Consider the following 13,394-nt stretch of genomic DNA (forward strand, 5'->3'; position numbering starts at 1 on the left):
AGCGGTTGAGCGTGGGCCTTCGGCTCAGGGCGTGATCCCGGGGTCCTGGGATTGAGTTCCACATCGGGGTCCCCGCGGGGAGCCTGCTTCTCCCTCTGCCTGTGTCTCTGTCCCTCTCTGTGTATCTCGTGAGTAAATAAAATCTTAAAAAAAAAAAGAAATGCAAATCAAACTGCTGTGAGATGCCAGTCACACTCATCATGATGGCTATTCTTTAAAAAATTAAATAAAAAAAAAATCCCTAAAAATAACAGGTATCCGTGAGGATGTGAAGAAATCAGAATGCCATGCGCGGTGGGCGGGAATGGCAGCTTGTGCCGTCACTGCAGACGGTCTTTTTTTTTTTTTTTTTAATTTTTATTTATTCATGATAGTCACAGAGAGAGAGAGAGAGAGGCAGAATACAGGCAGAGGGAGAAGCAGGCTCCATGCACCGGGAACCCGATGTGGGATTCGATCCTGGGTCTCCAGGATCGCGCCCTGGGCCAAAGGCAGGCGCCAAACCGCTGCACCACCCAGGGATCCCACTGCAGACAGTCTTTTGGAAGTTCCTCAAGGCTCACCATATGACCCAGCAATCCCGCTCCTGGGGATGCACCTAAAAGAATTGAAAGCAGAGTCTCAAATAGATATTTGCACACCCATGTTCACAGCAGCCTTATTCACAGCAACCAAAAGGTAGAAACAACCCAACTGTTCAACCACAGGTGACGGGATAAACAAAATGTGGTCCATCCACCTACTTTAGTTTTCTGGGTTTTCCAAAACTCCTTTGTTTTAAAACATATATTTTATTTATTTATTTGGCAGAAAGAGACAGAGATCACAAGCTGGGGAGTGGCAGGCAGAGGGAGAGGGAGAAGCAGACTCCCTGCTGAGCAGGAGCCCAATGCGGGCTTGATCTCAGGACCCTGCGATCATGACCTGAGCTGAAGGCAGACGCTTTACCAACTGAGCCACCCGGATGCCCCCAAAACTATTTTCATAATGAAAATTCAAAATAAAATGGGGGGGGGGGAATCCCTGGGTGGCTCAGTGGTTTAGCACCTGCCTTTGGCTCAGGGTGTGATCCTGGAGTCCCGGGATCGAGTCCCACGTCAGGCTCCCTGTGTGGAGCCTGCCTCTCCTTCTGCCTCTCTCTCTCTCTGTCTCTCATGAATGAATAAATAAAATCTTAAAAATAAAATAAAATAAAATAAAATAAAATAAAATAAATAAAATAAAATGGGGATCCCTGGGTGGCGCAGCGGTTTGGCGCCTGCCTTTGGCCCAGGGCGCGATCCTGGAGACCCGGGATCGAATCCCACGTCGGGCTCCCGGTGCATGGAGCCTGCTTCTCCCTCTGCCTGTGTCTCTGCCTCTCTCTCTCTCTGTGACTAACATAAATAAAAAAAAAAAATTTAAAAAAAATAAATAAATAGGGATCCCTGGGTGGCGCAGTGGTTTAGCGCCTGCCTTTGGCCCAGGGCGCGATCCTGGAGACCCGGGATTGAATCCCACGTCGGGCTCCCGGTGCATGGAGCCTGCTTCTCCCTCTGCCTGTGTCTCTGCCTCTCTCTCTCTCTTTCTCTCTCTCTGTGACTATCATAAAATAAATAAAAATTAAAATAAATAAATAAATAAATAAATAAAAAATAAAATAAAATAAAACGGGGGATTGAGTTCTCAATCCTGCCCCTTCCCTCCCTTCTAACAGGATTATGCATCCACATCCTTGACGTCAGGCGTGGCCATCTGTCCCCCCTCCACTGGGGACGGGGTGGCTCATCAACAACGGGAATGTCTTTCTCGGTTTTGGAGGCTGGAAGTACAAGATCGAGGTGCCATCGGGGTCAGGTTTTGGGGAGACGCAGACGCTGTGACCACAGCACCACGAGGCCTCGCTTTGACCAGCGATATGCAGCGAGCCGAGGTGGAGATGAGCCTGCACGACAGCCGAGCCCTCTGAGCCCTCCGAGCTGCTGGGCGACCCTGGGTAGCCTGTGAACCCCGGGGGCTGAGCCAAGCGCAGCCAACCCCAGGCTGCATCTGCTGAATCCCAGCAAGCCACAGACAGGAGGCCCAATCTCAGGCGCTTCCCGGGAATGCCACTCGGATGGCGGGACGGCCTGTGCCCAGTCACCAGGCAGCATTGTGGCTGGCAGAGGCGCTCTCTGCTGAAGTGAGGAGAAAAGCAGTTGAGGGGCGACCGGTTAGCACAGAGTGGCTGCAGGGGTAGCACCACACCGACCCTCCAGGCTGGGGGACCCGGAACAACCCTAAATCGCTCCTCACCTCAAGCTTCGAAGATCCCTTAGGCCCAGAGCATTCCAGAGAGGGTCCCTCTCCCCTCCTGGGCCACCTGCCACCTGCTCCCGGGTCCCTTGCACTCAGCTTAGGCACCTCAAGGAAGCCCTCCAAGGAGAGCTGAATGGACGAATGGATGGGGAGGACTGCCCGGGAGGAGCCACTCGGGGTGGGGGGGCACACGCAGAGGCCACACTGTGCTCTACTGCCCGACTCCTGCCCGTGTCCCCTGCTTGCGGGGCCCCAAGGAAGGCACTGAAGGAGGGCATCCGATGACGTGCTCCCCACAGGGTGGCGGCCCCCCTCCTGGCCTCTCCAGCACAGGGTATGCAGGGGGTGTGCAGAGGGTGGGTGTGCAAGGACGACGGGACCTCTGGCAGGGGGCATCCTGGCTCCCCCAGAGGGCTGCCTGGGCCAGAGCCAGGTCACCACCGTGCTTTCTGAACCAGCTCACCGGCCGACAGGTGTGGGTCCTCATCTGAGGTGACCCCTGGGGTCACCTCCACGCCTCCGCCCATCTCCCCAGGTCCTTAAGCTACCCAGTTCCATCATCCGCCCCTCCTCTCCCCCTGCGGGGAGCTGCCACAGGCTCTCCACCCCTCACAGGCCCTGTCGTGGCTCATCTGGACCAAGTGTCCTGGCTCCCACTGGCTCCCCAGCCAGGTCTCCCCTCCCGGGCCCACAGCCACGGCCACAGGGCTGCAGATCCTAGGGCAGCTCTCCTCATGCTTCCATGTGCTCTCTGTGCCCAGTGGCCACACAGGCAGGGGCTGACCCCTGGGCATGCGTCTGGGGACGGAGATGCCCTTCCCCGGGGTTGGCAGACACGTCAGGGCCTGGGTCCTCTAGCAGACAAAAGGTATGTGTGAGCGCAGCTTCGCCACTCAGCTTCCCCTCCCTTCCCTCCTTCCTTCCATCCTTCCTAAGCCTTGTCTGTACTGGGTTCTGCACTGAAGCCCTGTGGACCCATTGGGGAGCAAGCCCATGCCCTGCCTTCATGAGGTCTACATGGGCTTGTTGGGGGGATCAAGTCAGTCGGTCCCTAGGATGTGCCAGGGCCTGGCATGGAGGGAAAGATATAGAAGCATTTGTTGTTATCATGAACAAGCACCCACCCTGTCCATGCCGGCAGAGCCCTGCCCTCCTCGGTCCCACCAGCCTGTGGACGTTTGCATGTCTTGATGTAGGAAAAGATGTTAGGGTTCAATGCCAATGGCCAAGGAAGAATTCCTGAGACGTCTTTGGTCCAAAGAACGTGGTCTTATTAAAGCACAGGGACAGGACACATGGGCAGGAAGAGCTGCCCATAATATCCTTTCAAGTTGGGAGGGGGTTAGGGAGAGGGTAAGTCTCTAAGGAATCTTGGAAGCAAGGTTCCCAGGACCTTGAGGGGGGCGCGCTGCTGTTGGGGAAGGTCATTTATTACCATCTAATAAACCTTAAGCAGGAGACCTTCAGATGCATATCAGTGGCTCTTATGTTTGGGGGGTGATTGTCAACATGTATCTTGGGGGTTTAGAGATAAAGGAAATTTTTTTTTTTTTTTTTTTTTTTTTTAGATAAAGGAATTTTCTAAAGGAATTTTTATAGGTTATGGACTTACAGGATCCTGGGGGTCGGGCTAGGATTGCCTCTTGCCTTCAGCAAAACATGAACATCGAGGCAGCTGAGTCCCTAGAGGAAGGTCACTCTGCCTCTTTCAAGGACTTGTCCGTGGGCTGTAGGTAGTAAGGAAGTTTAATAATTTTTCTTCTGCCTTTGTTTCCCACACCAGCCTGATCTGAGCCCAGCCTGGAAGGCAGGAGCACTGTCTTACTTCCCTCTTCCTCCTGAGAGCCCTCACAGGGGCCAGATTGCTGCGCTGCATGGAGAGAGCCCCGTGGGGCCCGGAGCCACCCCCAGGACAGGTCCCCCACCATTGGGGTTGGGGAGCTTCTCCCCTAAGGGTCCTGGGATCCTGCCCAGAGCCTGGCCCCAGGACAGGAGTCCAGCGTGCTGGGGGAAGTGCTGCCAACGGTGGACAGACTTCATTGTGTTCCTTGCAGGGGGCGCAGCCCTACCTTGCCTCTTGGAAGAGACCTGGAGCAGAGCTAGGCCTTTGCAGCAGGAGACCAGGGATGCCAGGAAGTCGGGGCTCAACCACCAGCTCCTTTCTCAGGGAAAAGGGGGGGGCAGCTCCCAGGCAAAGGCCAAGCCCTGGTCCTGCTGAGGGAACCCTGGGTGCAAATGAAGTGTTTAGTTGTGGGCCCAGCCGGCAGGCAGCCCGCACAGGCGGTGAGCCTTCCCTTTATCATCTGCAGCAAAGCATTTACAGTCAATAAACGGGCTAATTAATTCTCTTCAAAGACCTCTCAATTATTCATCCAGGGCTACAGAGAGAACAATTAGAGCATCTCCGCTCAGGGCTCTGGAAGTGGAGGCAAGGCTGAGCCACAGAGCTGGGCCCAGGGCTGCACAGCCTGGGGTCTCCAGGGACCCCGTCCCCAACACAGGCCTTGTCTCTGGGGTACAGCAGGATGGATCCCCTCTTCTCCCTCCAACTTGCAAGCAGCTGGGATCCTTAGCCTCACTCCTGGTGGTGGTGGGGGGGGGCGCAGAAATCCTGAGCCCTGAGTGACTTCTGTCCAACAGCCCATCTGAGCCGACTTGTGGACACAGAGCCAGGCTGTGGGCAGGCAGCCTCCCTGGAGGGGGCCAGGGACCCCCACTGGACCTGAGCTGAGCCCTCTGGCCCTCTAGGAAAGCATCCCGCTGGGAGGAGGGGCAGAGGTCAAGGAGAGGAGAGCCATCCGGCCAGAAGCTGCGGGCCAGGCTGGGTGGATGTGACACCCCACCAACTGCCGGGGAGGGAAGTCACCCTTGGAGAGCTGGAGCCCAGGGAGGGCCCTCGGGTCCCCTGCGGAGGCACCCTGGTGCCCCAGCGGGGCTCCTCCAAGGCGGGGCACAGCTAGCTCCCCAGAGTTGCCCAAGTCCCCGCAAGGGCCTGGAGGGAGTGGGCGCTGGCCTGTCGCCCCACCGTCCACCTTCCCCTCCGGGGCCCAGACCCCTAGTGGTGGGCTCTACTCCCCGGACTCCCCAAGACAGCCTGGCCGGGAAGCTGAGGGTTAACTCCGGGAGCTCCCAGACCACGCGGATGGGGGGTGGGGGGCCGGGGGGCGTGCCTGTCGGGAAGTATGGATTTCTGCAGTGGTTTTACTGGAAAAGCTGTAGCTGAAGGTGGGAGGGGGTCACCATGGCAACTTCTGGCGCTGGGAACAGGTTGGCCGGTGGGAACCAATTCTGCCTGGGGCCCAGGCCCCCCCACCACGCTTGGCACCCGGGGGGGCCCCAGAGCTGCCCCCGCGGGGGTCCTCGCTGCCCTGGAGAGGCACAGACACCCTCCCTGGCCTGGAATTACCGACTTCCCGCCTCCTCGAGCAGCCTCTCCCCAGGGCCAGCCCCTAACTCAGCCGCCGCCCCCCCCCCAGTGAAGCGCCCCCCCACATGGAGCTGTTAATCGATGGACCAATTACCACGCGGCCGCCTGGAGCTCGGGGAACCTCCCTCCAGAAAAAGCTTTTCCTGGGGAGAGGCTGACTCCAAGGCGGAGCTGAAATTCAGGGAATGCCATGAATGAGGCTCCCCCTCCCTGGCCTTGCCGCCCTGCCCCACTGAGGAAGCCGAGGATTGCAGGGGCCCCCGAGTTCTCACCCCCACCGGCCCCAACCGGGAAGTTCAAGGAAATCCTCTCCACCCCCAGCACAAACGTCTGCAGCCCTCGGGGGAGGGACAAGGGGCCTCCGCAAGCCCAAGACAACGGCTGGGGTGTGTGTGAGGGCAGTCGCCCCAGGCACAGAAGCTCCAGGGTGCACCCCCAAATCCCGATGCCCCCTGTCCTCTCCCTCCTCTGTGGGTTTTGGGGAGCCCCAGGCTGCCCTCCTGTCTGACCCTTCGCCCTGCCCTGCCCTGCTGCCGATGGCAGGGCCTCCAGCCAGGGAGCACTGGGCACTGCCCTTGAGAGTCTGGAGCTCCCAGGCCCTCCAGCCTCAGGCTCCTAGGGGCCCCAGCGGTGGCATGTGCCCTCCGAGCCCCCCCTGCAAATCCTGCAGGCCCTGGGGTGGGCCGAGCGACAAGGAGGGGTGTGCCGGGGAGGCGCTTCCAGGAATCTGCAGTGGCGCTGCCCATACGGCCTAGAAGAGGGCAAAGAGAGGGCATGTGCAGCTGGGGGCCCGGGGAGCCAGGCCCCACCCCCATCCTCCGCAGTAAAGGGAGGACCACCAGCCCCAGCTCTGCTGGAGGGCCTTAGGCGGTGGGTCCTCGGAACCTGTTTCCCCAGCTGTAAAACGGGCAGGATGAGATCTCTCGTGACTCCAGGGGGTGGTGGGCACCCAGCGAGGTCGCTGATGCCCCAGCGTTAATAGGTGCGGGGTCCCCAGGTCACGGCTGTTCTCTCCTCTTCTCCGCGCCCCCCCCCCCGCCCCGGGTTTTGCTGAGAGATGCGGCCCCCTCCCCGCGTGGGCGACCACCCGGGCCAAATGGCCTCGGCGAGCGCCCCCTGCTGGCGGGGTCCGCGCAGCCGCGAGCCCGAGCCTACCTGCCCAGGTGCGGCCTCCCGCTCGCCCACTCGCCCGCCCGAGGCCCGCCGCCCCTGGGGCTGCCGGGGGATGAGGTCCTTCCCCCTCACCCCGGCCTCGGCCACCGCCAGGGCTGGCTTAGGGGACACCCGGATCAGCCCCCCTTCCCCGCACCCCCCCTGCTCCCCCTACAGCCCCCGCCCCGCCCCCGCGCCACCGCCCCGGGGCTTCCATCTCGCGCTCTCCGATCTGCCGAATCCCGATAAAACATTTGGGGGAGATAAGTGCTGCGTATAAATAATTAAGACCACATGCATATTCGCCAACAAAAAAAAAAGTTTAAAACCCCCATTCCGGGAACAGCTGCCTGTGTGGGGCCCGGGCGGGGCTGCTGAGGCCCACCTCCACCCCACTGGAGGCGTCCCCACCCCGCCTGCTCCTCTGGGGACCTCCTCCAGCCAGCCCCGCCCCCAGCCCCAGGGGCAGCAGGTCTCCTGCTGGGGTCAGGGTGGGTGGGTGGGGAGCCCGTGGCAGAGGAGCCCTGGGCGCAGGGGGTGGGGGGGAGGCTGACACCTCGGGAAGGGAGAGGTCTCCAGAGGTCCCCCCAAGCCTATGCCAGGGGGCTCTAGGCACCCAGTGGGTGCCCAATAAGCATTTACTGAAGAAGGAATGAGCCCACCCAGGTTCCAGCCGAGCGTCTGTCCTGAGCTGGGCCGAGGACAGACAGCCCTCCTCCCGCACCTCCTGAGTGTGGAGGTCGGCACCCCTGTGTGGTCGGCAGACACCTTTTCCAGGTGCAGGTTGAGGGCCTCAGGTAAGAGGCTTGAGGTACAAGGAGTCAGGCCACGGCCCAGCAGCAGGGAGCTGCCCTCCCTGCCCTCCCTGCCCTCGCCCTCGCCCTCTGCCAGAGGGTCAGCGGGAAGGCCTGCCCTGCCCTGCCTCGGCTCAAGGACCCACTAGGGTTCCCTCTTGTCTGACCCCATCCCTCAGCCGGTTGTCGGGCCTCCTGTCCCCCAGGCCATCCACCTGTACAGGCAGGACGCCTCCCCGAGCTGCCCGCAGGCCTTTGCTGGAGCTGTCCCCTGGCGGCCTGCCCCTTCCCGCCGGGCGTAAGTCGCCTTCTCCCGCATCGCCTCTCAGCCTTCCAAGGGAAGACCCTCTCCCCTTCCCCTCTGTTTTCCCATCCACCTCATCTCAGCTATTTCCTCCATGCCCGTGATGTCCCAAGCCCCGTGCCGGGGATCCTGAGAAGGAAACACACAAGCCTTGCCTTCCAGGAGCCCACAGCGCAGGGACACTGGCAAGTGACCAATGACAAGGGCCGCTCTAAGGCAAGCCAGGTGCAGAGGAAACAGCGAGAAAAAGATGTGTTTCTTGGCAGAGGGTCGAGGGAGCTATCACGGAGGACTTCCTGGAGGAGGAGACATGCTGAGGGGAGTCTGGAAGACAGATGGGGTTCCTCCCATCGCCAGAAGGGAAGAAGGAAGGGTTGGCGGCCTCTCTAGGGCCTCCCAGCGCCCCCCCTGCCGGCTCTACACACACCTGTGGTACTCTACTCATCGCCAAGTCACCCTACCTCCTGGGCCTCAGTTTCCTCACCTGTGAAATGGAGGTCATGGTCCAGGCCGTGCAGAGCTCCTGCCCCCTCATCCTCGGTCCTCTGCTCTCAGCAGGCAAAGCGCCCTGTACCCCAGCACCCAGCACAGGTTGGCAAACCTACCAGGGGCCCGGTAGACCCTGACTCGTGGATGGACTGAGGACCTTGGAACTTTCCCCTGACCTTCCTTCCTTGGTGGCAACAAATTCCAGCCGGGAGCGCTAGCCTCTGCTCCCCCAGGACTCCGGGAACGCACCCCGCACTCAGGATGGCGGGCATCTTGTAATCAACCACCCACCTGACCAGAAACACAAGCTCTGTCCTGCCCTTGACCCGGGCCCTGCAGGACCGTGACAGATACTTCTTTGTGGAATGAAGCTCTCCAGTGAGGAAGCTCCTCCGAGGGATCCAAGGCTCGAGGGGGGCGGTTTGCACCACAGGAGGGGGTGGTGGCGCTGCAGGGGCAGCTCTGTGTGTCGTCCTCCAGTCCTCCGTTCCCAGGAAGGGATCCTGGGCTTCCTGACCCAAGGGCTGGGCCACGGCTGCCCCTCTCTCACACCCAGGGGCCAGGGTGAGCTCAGGCTTGTCTCTGCACCCAGTGGGAACCAGAGAGGGGCCTGAGCCCCAGCTGTGCCCACCACACATCCTGGTCTTACCCTGTTTTTTGGTCTTTAAGTAATCTCAATGCCCAGGGTGGGGCTCGAACTCAGGACCCCAGGATCAAGAGTCACGTGTTCTACCTACTGAGCCAGCCAGGTGCCCCGACCACCCCTGGTCTTCAGACACCTCCCCCTGCACCGTCACCCCCACCCCCTGTTAACTGCCATTCACTGCAGCCAGCACCCCAGGTCCCTGAACATGGGCTCTTTCTTCATCCTGCCATCCTGGACCTTGAACTCAGCAGGCAGGTGCACAGGATAAGAAATTCCAAGACCTAAGAGGCCATGGCTTCCAAACCTTCCTACTGTTTGGATCACGCACCCTCTAATACAAAATGTTTGAGCTCATCATGGCATATGCGTAGGTATTTATAGATCATAAGTTTCCATGACTTTATGGAGGTATTCTTTGCATTATAAAATATTCACAGAAGGTTGATATTTTATTTTTAAAGATTTTATTTATTTATTTGAGAGAGACAGAGACAGAGAGAGAGCACAGGAGCCGGGGCGGGGTGTGCAGCAGGAGAAGCAGACTCCCCCGCTGAGCAGGGAGCCAGACGTGGGGCCCAATCCCAGGACCCTGGGATCATGACCTGAGCTGAAGGCAGCTGCTTAACCTACTGAGACACCCAGGTGACCCACGGGTTGATATTTTTAAAAGATCAAGTTGAAATCTCAGCATATAATTATCTTCCCCGGCCCAGGGGGTCATCCTGTCTGTCCCACCTTGGAGACCAAAGTCAGGGTGAGATTCTTCAGACTCCCCATGTGGTGACGGGGTCCCTGGGGCCTCCCCTACTTTGATCCATTCCGCAGCTTCAGGTTCCAACCTTCCTTCTTCCCAAAGACGCCCCCCAAAAAAAAACCCCTCTGCCACCATGAAGATCATGCTTTCCCTGACCCAAACCACTCTATCAGCAGCTGAGGGGCCAAGCTTGGGGTGCTCAGGTGTCCCCAACAAGGACCACCTAGTCAGTCCTCTGTAGGACCGCCAGTGGGGAAAGAAGTGAGACTGTGTGGGGCACAGGGGACAGAAACAGGCCCACCGAGGACAAGATAAAGATTGGGGATCCTCAGCAGACATACTTCTGCAGTTAGGGCATAGGAGGGTGCTCCTCAGTGATTGATAACCCGGGTTCAAACCCAGCAGGCTGTATCTAGAGTACACGGCAGGTGCCCGACACACAGCAAAATTGTCAGTAAAAGGGGTCGGATCTGCCCCCAGGGCACTGGAGGTCTGCCCCTGGATTCGGACCCTGCCAGAGGCCAGGCAGCCATTCTCGCCCGTGTTCCCTGTGACCCTGGGCTCCTCCGGGCTCTCTGGGGAGGTCCCCACAGGGTGGACAAGGTAGGCGAGCCTGGATTTCTACAGCAAGCCCTTTCCCATCCTCACCTCCTAGGACAGCAGAGTCCAAAGCCCTGACTCCCTTTGTCCATGTGAGTTCTGTCCATGTCCACTCTCCAGAACCTTCTTTGCTCTCTTACTTCTACACAGGTTCTACCCCCATGGCTGCAGGAGGAGGCGATGGGAGGTGGGTGGGGGGAGGCTAGGGGAGGGGCACCGTGCCAAGCTGGAGGGGCAACGGTGGGAGCCCTGGCTTCACACCTTGCAGGACCCGGAGCCCCAGGCGCTCAGCCCGTGGGCCCCTCACCCCTGAGGTCCCCGCATCCAGCTCGGGGTCAGCGTCTGCGGCACTGGCCCCACCTCCCGTCTGTGGCCGTGCCCCCGCCCGCCCGGCCTCTGAGCCCTCCATCCCTGCCCGCTGGGCCCAGGGGCCAGGCCGGAGGCCCCCGGGAACAAGTGAGGGCCCAGCCTGCACTGAGCTGACCTCGAACCTCGGCCCAGGCCGAGTGACAGGAAGCCAGAGGCCGATGCCGGTAAGCAAGGCAGATTCAGGGATCAGAGGTCTGGTGTCTGATCAGAAGCGGCCTGGAGTCGGAGGACAGATTACTGGAAGAAGGAGGAAGCTGAGCAGTAAATAACCAGACCCCGAACATTGGCCTCTAGTTGTCAGGAGCCTGGCCGCGGTGCAGCCCAGGGGCCCCGGGAGGGGCCGGGAAGGGGGGCAGGAGGTGCAAGGTGTGCTCTGCTGCAGCCACAGCTGGGGGTGTCCGGAGGGTCCCAGGGCAGGGCCAGAAAGCAAGGAGCCTCCGAAGAGCTGCAGAGGGAGGCCTGGGCGCCCTCCGCACACCTCCTGCTCCACTGCTGGGCACCCCCCAGCCCCCAGGGCCCGGAGAGGCCCTTGGAGTGGGGACCCAGCCCTGGGCTAGCTTGCTCCCCCCCCACGCATCAGGCCTCCCTGCCCCCGCCCCTGCGCTGATTCCTGGAAGGCTGGCTGCTTCCCAGCAGAGCAGAGGGAGCCCTGGGGCTACTGTCCCAGAGGAGTTCCCAGGATTCCAGTTGCCCCACCCACCCCGCTCCGGGGCCCTCACTGGACCTCTCTGTCACCTCCAGGCGCCCCGAGAAGCTCTTAAGACCTGGAGCTCCCCATGGGCCGGCCCCACTGGAACCCAAGGTGGGGGCGCCTCTGGGGAAGGGGCCAGATCCTGCCCCGGCACCTCCAATCTCGAGAGGCTGAGCCCCCAGCCTCCGAGGCCTCCCACCCTCACGCGGGGCCTTTGGGCTGCAGGGCTGTGCTGGGTGGAGGAAGGGCCCCCAACTCCCCAGAGGTGCAGGGGACGCGACCTCGGAGTCAGGGGGTGACCTGCTTGGAGCCGCTGCGGTTCCCACCGTCCGGAGCAGGGTATGCGACCCGTGGCAGGGAAATACTCCGTCAATGGGTGTAATCCTAAAGGAAAGGGAGAACTTCCAAATTTGAGAAGACAATTTGGAGACTATCACTGTGACCTTGAGAGGAGGGATTCTTTTCTTTTTTTTTTTTTTAATTCATAAGAGACCCAGAGAGAGAGAGGCAGAGACACAGGCAGAGGGAGAAGCAGGCTCCATGCAGGGAGCCCGACACGGGACTCGATCCCGGGTCTCCAGGATCCCGTCCTGGGCTGCAGGCAGACGCTCCACCACTGAACCACCTGTGGGTCCCAAAGGGGAGAGGTTCTTTTTTTTGGGGGGGGAGAGGTTCTTAAAGCGAGACATTAATTACACATGTGTGGGGGGATAAATTAACTATATAATTAGAGGAACTTCTAGTCTATCACGCGTTCCATAGAGGTGCGATGCCAGGCCATAGAAAAGAGAAACGAGGGATCCCTGGGTGGCGCAGCGGTTTAGCGCCTGCCTTTGGCCCAGGGCGCGATCCTGGAGACCTGGGATCGAATCCCACGTTGGGCTCCCGGTGCATGGAGCCTGCTTCTCCCTCTGCCTGTGTCTCTGCCTCTCTCTCTCTCTCTCTCTCTCTCTCTCTCTCTCTGTGTGTGACTATCATAAATAAATAAAAAAAAAATTAAAAAAAAAAAAAGAAAAGAGAAACGATTTGGGGCACCACGAGCAACAGACGAGGGTCGGTGCCCGGCGTATATAAATAGCTGGCTGATCCGTGAGAAAAGACTTTGGCTCTGCACGAATATGGACTCCAGTTGGCTAAAACATAAGAAAAGGCATTCAACTCCCTTGCTTATCGGAAAGAGCCCTTGGGGCGCCTGGGTGCTCAGGGGTTAGGCGGCTGCCTTGTGCTCAGGTCATGGTCCTGGAGTCCCGTGATCCAGTCCTGCAGGGGCTCCCGGCTCCAAGGGAGCCGCTTCTCTCCTCCCTGCTCTTGCGCCCTCCCTTGTTCTCTCTCTCTCTCCATCCCTCTCAAATAATTTTTTTAAAAGATTTTATTTATTTATTCATGAGAGACACAGAGAGAGGCAGAGGGAGAAGCAGGCTCCATGCAGGAAGCCCGACGTGGGACTTGATCCCGGGTCTCCAGGAGCACACCCTGGGCTGAAACTGCTGAGCCACCCGAGCTGCCCAATAATTATTTATTTATTTATTTATTTATTTAAATTTTTTTTAAATGAAAGAGCAGATAAAAATCAAAATATTAAAAAAAATCAAAATACGGAATGGCTGACGTCACAAAGCGTGATCCTGCCCGGGGACAGCAGGGGACAAGCAGTGGGAAAGTAGGAACATAGAGCATTTCAGCCACTTTGGGGGAGGGTTTGGCCCTAGAGCTGCAATCCGCGTGCCCCGGGGAAACGTGAATGCCGATGCTCAGGGCAGCACTGTTGGTAAAGCAAACCCTGGATCCCGAAAATAACCTGGGTCCTGAAACAGGTAGAATGGAGAACTAAACCGTGGTCAGGGCGCCCGGTGGCTAAAACGATCGCCAAAGAATGAAGCCCAGCTCAGGG

This window comes from Canis lupus, chromosome 9, assembly GCF_003254725.2.
Source record: "Canis lupus dingo isolate Sandy chromosome 9, ASM325472v2, whole genome shotgun sequence".
Taxonomy (NCBI): Eukaryota; Metazoa; Chordata; class Mammalia; order Carnivora; family Canidae; genus Canis; species Canis lupus.